This window comes from Dendrobium catenatum, unplaced genomic scaffold (assembly GCF_001605985.2).
Source record: "Dendrobium catenatum unplaced genomic scaffold, ASM160598v2 fragScaff_scaffold_1434, whole genome shotgun sequence".
Classification (NCBI taxonomy): domain Eukaryota; kingdom Viridiplantae; phylum Streptophyta; class Magnoliopsida; order Asparagales; family Orchidaceae; genus Dendrobium; species Dendrobium catenatum.
The window spans coordinates 379,576-387,966 of NW_021319896.1; the positions used below are offsets into that span (position 1 = coordinate 379,576).

At 33.8% G+C, this 8,391-nt stretch overlaps 1 long non-coding RNA gene and 1 other non-coding gene across 2 annotated transcripts; both read right to left on the reverse strand.

Annotated features, from left to right (window-relative positions):
* Window positions 1–7,409: 7,409 nt before the first annotated feature.
* Window positions 7,410–8,171, reverse strand: LOC110097780. Its single transcript, XR_003702749.1, has 3 exons — window positions 8,029–8,171; window positions 7,784–7,866; window positions 7,410–7,693 (listed from the first exon to the last, which is right to left on the reverse strand). It is a non-coding gene; the product is annotated as an uncharacterized LOC110097780 (long non-coding RNA).
* LOC114580961 lies at window positions 7,790–7,872 on the reverse strand. Its single transcript, XR_003702751.1, has one exon. It is a non-coding gene; the product is annotated as a small nucleolar RNA SNOR75 (small nucleolar RNA).
* Window positions 8,172–8,391: the final 220 nt, after the last annotated feature.

An 8,391-nucleotide genomic window follows, 5' to 3' on the forward strand; every position in this document is an offset into this window, starting at 1 on the left:
AACTCCTCTTGGCTCCAATCCGAAAATGAGACGACAAACAAAACTATTTTAATATATTCTAGCCTTCCAAATAAGATGACAAACATAACTATTTTAATTTAGGCCCCCCCCTGAACAAAATTTCTGACTCCGCCACTGTCGACCACCATCACCCAACTACATTCCCTCCTAACATGTTCACTCGATTATGATCCATCTGTCCACTATTGCTAGACTGCAATCTCTCCAACCACCATCATCCAACTACAGCCCTCAGACCTCTATCACTCAACTATGATCCTCAGACCACCATCATCTGACTAAGGTCCATCCAACCTCAATCGCTCACCGACTACGATCCCTTTGACTTTTGTCGCTCGACTATGATCCTTCAGACCTCCATTGCTTGTCGACTATGGTCTCTCTAGGCACTATTGCCAGACTACGATCCTTCCGACCTCTATTGCCCAACTACAATCCCTTCGACCTATGTCACCATACTATGAACCTTTCAACCACCATCACTCGACTACGACCGTACTAACCAGACAAACATGCTAACATTCATTTGAGAACAACTCTCATGTCACTAGATTTTTTCAAGTCCAACAATGTAATGTGTTATTTATGATATATATTTATTATATTGAGCCAACGCCTTCCCTAAAGGACATCATTTGTAATCAATAAAAAGCGCTAGTAAAATCTATTTAACTTGACCATAATATGTAGTTTTTCCCTTTCTTGTATTTTCTATATAAAAAACCATGTCTCTTATGATTGTTGTACGTATCTCTCTTATCTATGTATATGCTAAATCTCCGTACAAAACTAAAACATTAAACTCTCTATTTCTCCTTTATCGTGAATATTCCAGCACGCAACAACTCCTAAACACTATTCAATTATTATTATTTTCATCTTTTATAACACTCCGTTAAGCTCCTCATGACGTCTTCCGTTAATTCATGCGAGGATCGACGACGAGCTTTGAAGCAGACCTAAGCCACCGAAGCCGATGATGGAGCAAGGGGTAGCTTTGGCGTAGATGACGACGAGCTTTGAAGCAGCAGCTCCGGGCTTGGCTTCGTCGGAGAAGTGGTGGCGAAGGATCCAATCCAGCGCGTAGAAGCTTTCCTTGCAATTAGTTAAACCCACCAAAATCACCTTCTGCTCCTTCTCTCCGGGCGCCTCCACTCTTATTTTCATCTTTTATAACACTCTGTTAAGCTCCTCATGACGTCTTCCGTTAATTCATGCGAGGATCGACGACGAGCTTTGAAGCATACCTAAGCCACCGAAGCCGATGACGGAGCAAGGGGTAGCTTTGGCGTAGATGACGACGAGCTTTGAAGCAGCAGCTCCAGGCTTGGCTTCGCCGGAGAAGTGGTGGCGAAGGATCCAATCCAGCGCGTAGAAGCTTTCCTTGCAATTAGTTAAACCCACCAAAATCACATTCTGCTCCTCTCCGGCCGCTTCCACCACGTCCATTCTTCTCTTCTCCGGCGAACCGAACGCGCTTTATATTTAAATGCTCTAAAGTTTTGATTTCCTATCTTCCGTTCGCGCGACTGTCTTCTGTTTAAATGTCTTCGGTTCGCCTCCTCTAAGATCAATCGACAAAAAAACCCAAAAATCCCATCAAGGAATTGGACGGGGAAGACGAGTTGAGCTGGAACGTGCGTCGAGTTGCATACCTTGCCGAGCTAGAACGGGCGTCGAGTTCCATGCCTTGCCGAACAGAATGAAATCAATGGAGAAAGCGATGGCTTCGAATGGAGAAGACGATCCTCGTATGAACTAACAGAAGAAGCGAAGAGGAGCTTAACGGAGTGTTATAAAAGATGAAAATAAGACTTTTAGGTGGTATATTAGTAAATATTGTAATTTAGGTGTTAAATATGTATTTTGAATTGTTTTAAGTGTTATGTATGTAAAAATCCCTAATATAAAATAAACATTTTTTATTAGATTTAAAAAAGAATTTTACTATTAACAAAACTTTTTTTGGCACAATTAGACCAATTAAAGCAAATTCACACACACATCTATACATAAGACTCGAACTCAAGACCTCTTGATTGGTAACCCAAACTCTCAACCAACAGACTAAAATGAGCTATGTACTATTAACAATGCATAATGAAGAAAAAAAATAATATAGCTAATCCCACATAATAAAATAAAAAACTAACGTTGTTACTGTTTTATTGTTATTATATATTTTAATATAAAATAAAATTATATTTGATATATTTAATAAATTTTATATTTTATTGAATAATATATAAGATGATGATAGCATGATGACCGACAATAGCTATCATTAAGCCAATTATTTAATTAATTTGCCTCTCTCTTTCTCCTTTCTCTCCCTCTATATGATTTATTTACAACTACATATTTAAGCAAAGTACAAAATTTGCAATGATTTGATGCTAACATTAAGCATAATAACTAAACTAATAAATGTCAAATAAGAAGAGCATATCCTTACAATCAGTAGTCCAAAAGCATCCTCTTCAGTGTCATTTTCTATGAGTATTGGGCCATCACCCATCATATCAGCTCCAGCAACATCTCTCATCACCTTTTAGTAGCTTAGCTTTCAAACAAATTAAATGCCCCAGGCCCCCAACATGTTAAAATATCTGTGCGGACGCCGCATAGATATATCATAGATGAGATTAATTATTTTGTGCGGACGCCGAACGTCATCCGGAGATCAATCAGAATGTACTACGTCACCCCGTGTTCGATACCGCAACTCGTTACTGCTGACGTGACGCATTCTAGTTGATATCCGGAAGACTTTCTACGTCGGGTCTCCGCATACCGCATAGAATAATTTCTCCATAGATAGAGATACAAATGATTAGAAAATATATTGTTGACTTAGGCTTCGTTTTGGGATAGCTTTCTTACTGATTTATAAAATAATTTTTTAGTACAAATTTTCTAATCCAAGAAACTTTTATACTAGAAAGATATTTAAGAAAGCAAAAAAAAAAAAGCTGTTGTAAACAAAGCCTTAGATGATATGTTAGAAAATGTGTAAAATAAAGAAGCAGCTAATGCTACTCATTAACCTATATAGTTAGTGATAAGATTAATGATAATGATATGAAATGGATGCTTTCAACAGCTTGATTTAAATGTCAAATGTGACAAGTTAGCAAATGAAAATAATAAAAAGAATAATAACAAGTCTTTATCCCATCATGTGAGGTTGACAATAGATAAAAATAAATGAAAAATAATAATATCAAGATACCGTAGTTCAATTTGTAACAAGGTGAGCTTAAATGTTCTTGAATTTACAATAAAATTAATAGAGTTTATGGTATCATTATAAGTACTAATCTCAACACATTCAAGAACAGGGTCAAATTACATCCTTATATAATTTTTTGCAAAATAAATTCTTTTGAGATTTAATGATTTTTAAAAAGGCATAAACACAACATTACAATAAAAAAGATTTATACTAAGTGATGACACAATAGCAACGCCTAAATATGATGTATATCTAAATCTTATCATGTGCTAAAAAATATAGGGTCAAATTCTCATTAAATTTAATAAAAAAAAAGGTTAAGCCAAGTCTAATACCTTTCTTAACATAGGACAAGTCCAATCATCAAAAAGTCGATGTTTTATGTGTCTAAATCATCTAAGGTCGATCTTTTTTTCACGTACATACTTGTTTCGCATTATGTCTCTTAAGAGTGAAGCCACTTATCCACCTGTGCATCCTCATCTCTTCAACGTTTAACTTTATGTTTCTCTTTTAATGGCTATCATTCTGCATCAAAAAGTATTGCAGATCTCATTACTATCTTATAGTATTTTCCATTAAGTTTGAGGGATACTTTTCTATCACACAACAAGCCCGTGCATTCCTCCACTTCAACCATCCAACTTGAATTCAACTAATATTATCTCATCTATTTCGCTATCATTTTGAACAATAGATCCAATATATATATATATATATATATATAACTTTTATTAATGACTTGAATGTCCAAAATCACATTCCCCCGCAAGCTCTATTACTATTAAAATTATACTACATATATTCAATTTTAAATCTACTCAAATAAAAATCTTTAGACTCTAAATTGACCTTCATAATACAAATTCTCCTTCAACTCCCTCTCTAGTCTTATCAACAAGAAGAATATCATCAGCAAAAAAAATACACCTAAGAACATCCTCTTGTAAATGTATTAGAAGGAACATTCATGACTAAAGCAAAAAGATATGGAGTTAAAACTAATCCGTGATGTAACCAACTAAAATAGAAAACTACTAGGTCAAACCACCTTCTATTTGAACACAAGTACCAGCTCCTTCATACATGTCTTTAATGAATACAAGCATGCTTGGGATTATTTTTAATTTATTTTTTTATAAATATGTTTATTTAATATGATTTTTTATTATAAATTTTTTAAAAAATTGAATTATTTTTAAAAACACTCAAAATTATTTTGAGTGCTTTTAGAAATAACCATCATAACTGACTGTCACCTGCATTGCACCACTAACAAATGTTATCATCATCGCATAAATTAACTTATTCAATATGTTATAAAAATAAAAAAAGATATACTTTTAATATGCCTAATATGTTTATTTTGTATAACAACAACATCAAGCATTTTTTCTACTACGTGGGGTGGACTACATGAATCATTTTTCTCCATTGTATCCTGTTAAAAGTCAAATTCTTATTTAAATCTAATAAGAAAATATCATTTCTAATATTCTCTAATCAAGTCTTTTTAGGTCTACCTTTACCTTTCTTAATATAAGTCAAATGTAATGCCTCTACTATCCTAACCGGGTCATTGGAAGACCGCCGTTTTATGTGACCAAACCCTCTAAGGCAACTCTCTCTAATCTTATCTTCCACTGGAGCTACACCAACCATTTCATGAATATGCTCATTTCATATCTTATTTTTATCTCCAAGAATAAAATCACTGATCCACTTGAGCATCCTCATCTTTGTAACACTTAACTAAGTATTATGCTTCTCTTTTAATGGCCAACACTCGACACCATAAAGCATTGCATGTCTCTCCACCATCTTATAGAATTTTTCCTTAAGTTTGAGGGGGACTTCTATCACACAACAAGCCTGATGCATTCCTCCACTTCAACCATCCAATTTGAATTCTACTAATAATATCCCCATCTATTTCACAATCACTCTGAATAATAAATCCAAGATATCTAAAACGTATAGTCTTATCAATGACTTGATTGCCCAAAGTCACAATCCTCTCACTAGGTCTATTAGTACTAAAAGTATACTCTATATATTCAATTTTAGATCTACTCAAACGAAAACCTTTAGACTCTAAGGTGAACCTCCATAATTCAAGTTTACCTTCAACTCCCTCACTAGTCTTATCAATAAGAAGAATAGCATCAGCAAAAAGCATACACTAAGATACATCATCTTGCAAATGTCTAGTAGAACATCCATAACTAAAGCAAAAAGATATGGGCTTAAGGCTAATCCTTGATGTAATTCAATCGAAATAGGAAAATACTTGATCAAGCCATCTTGTGTTTGGACACAAGTAATAGCTCCTGCATACTTATCTTTAATGATTTGAATATAAGTGTTATTAACTCCTTTCTTTTCAAGCACTTCTCTTGAAACTTTATCACATGCTTTCTCTAAATCGATAAATATCATATGTAGATCCTCATTCTCTCTATATTTCTTCATCAAACCTCTCAATAAATGAATGGCTTCCATAGTACACCGACCTGACATGAATCCAAATTAATTTTGAGTTACATTAGTATCACGCCGCAACCTACGCTCCATAACTTGCTCCCATAATTTTAAAGATTCTCAATTTGATTTTGAGAGATCCAAATATGTTTATTTTGTATCAAAATTAATTAAAATAATAATAATAAAAATGGTCATAAACAACCCCTTAGAATATTAAAGTTAAAGGAGATCTTCAGATAATTTTAAAGGAGATATTCAGATAATTCAATTCTGGAAATCACAGAAAGATTTAAACTGATCATATTGTTTCAGTTTTTCTTCATCTCCTGATCTCTAAGGAAAAGGGAAAGATTCTCAATTTCAAAAGATAAAATCACTTATAACTTCAATGAAACATGGTAGAGAACGAAGATAGCCAAAGAAAGCCATAAGGACGTTCGAATATACTATGAGTGATACAGAATTTACAGATCAACCCTAAATATAAAGCAACGTTTGAAACCCGAATTCATTCAGAATTACATGCAAACTTATAGTTTAATTTTTGTACTAAAAAATTGTTTTAAGAAGCAATAAAAAAGCCCTCCCACACGAAGCCTTAGAAGGATGCTCAAAAAGGTTGCTGCAATGTTCCTATAAATGTTTGTTTGAGAATTAAATCAAAGCCTAAGCAAAAGAAATACATAGGAGCCTAATAAAGAAGAAAATATTGCAGCTGATATCACAACAGTTAAAACAATAATACATAATTAAAAATTACCATCAAAGAGCTTCAGCTCAAGCACTATCATCCCTAATTCCCAAAGTAGATGTCACACGTTTGAGTGCAATATTAGACATATTTTAGACATAATATATTTTAGACACATTTCTGTAAAAGTTTCAGAAATGTATGTTAAGAAATAAATACAAGGCAAATTACATATATAACACTCAAATCTTCATATTTACAAAAATTAACATCCAAGTGATTCTATTGTGAAGAGCACAACAAAACTAACAACTTCCATTCTTAAGAATATACTAAATTCTTTATAATTTGGTTATATCAAATGCAAATATAAAGATTCCATAACTCGTGCCATACACACGACCTTTAGTTTTCGACAAGAACAACAACATCAAGCTTTCATCTCCTAAGCATTTCCACAACTCTATTGAAATATCATCAGGTCCAACAACTTTTCCTCTATAATTCGCATGACCTTTAGTTTTCTAAATAAAAAATATATCAATGGTACACTCATCAAGTCTCCCATAAATGAATAGAGAAGATTATCTATTGCATAAACTAGAGATAACACTAAAAAAATACTCAACAAAGGAAAATAATCAGCTAACTCAGATCCATAACCAAAGAAAAAAAAAAAAGCACATAGGCCAATATACGCCAAGAGGTAAAAATAAAATCAATACTAGAGCTAATTTTCACATTGGAATATCAAAAAGGAATTTTGTAAGGTAACATCACTCCCATCTAGACTTATGAGTTGAATGATCAGCTACTTCTACAATCCAATACTCTCGTATTATTAAATATCAATTGTTTGGTACTAAAACCATCAGTAAATAAATAAGGTATTAATCCTAATTTACATATATGAGAGCTTATCCTGCAGAACTCAACCAAAAGATCACCGAACATGGAAAACAGAGAAAGAGGCTTGAAGCCTGAATAAAATTGTGCTACCTTATTTGAGAAAATTTAGAGAATTCTCGTGTCCGGCAATAAATAGGCAAAAATTGCAGGAAATACAGCAAAAATTTTCTTTTAAGTTAAAGAGCAAGATTCAAAAAAGCAGGTGGAGACGGCATTCAGAATGAGTAGGAGATTTTGAATCGCTCATAGACAGATCTCGGGCTACTTTTAACGTAGATCATCATCATCATGCCACCTCCAAATTTCTCTTAATCAAGCAGGAATTGCACAAAAAAGGAGCAAACGGCTTCCCCCTATAATATCATTGAGAATATTAAGAATAAACAAAGTTAAAAAGTAAGTTAGACACATAAAGAAAAGAATAAGAAGAGAAATCAATCAACCCAGGCTTCTCTCAGACAAGTGCCTCGATTTTTCCACATCAAAAAGTTGCATCGGGCTCGTCATCTCATTCGCTTTATCATCCCTAAGAAACCAAATCAAAGGTGTGGAAATCTCCAATTCTTAAATAAATTAAACGACATAAGGAAATTGAGCGAGAAAAGGACAATGAAAGAACTAATCGAACTTGGTTGAAGGCGGTTCATAAAAGAAAACGAAAAAAAACGCGAAAAGCGTAAGAAGGTACAGAGAAAGGGATGATTGGCTCTTCAGTATCCCTGCCTAGGGATGTAGACGCGCCAATTTTTAGATCCGGTTCAGATCTTGCCTGCTTATATACGTAATACGATGAGCTAGGGTTACGAAGCGGCTATTGGTAAGACCGTAAGAGCATAGTCTTTTTTCTCGCAGAAATTTATTTATTTATTTATTTACATATTTAGAGCTATATATATATAAATAAAATAAGAAAAAAGGAGAAGGAATTTTCAATCACATATCAAAATCGGAGAAGATTTGAAGGATCCTGGGGTTGATACGATCCCTCGAAGTCTTTGGTTGTTGATATGATCTGGCCGAGTAGATAGAAGTCTCGAAGATCAATTCAGGG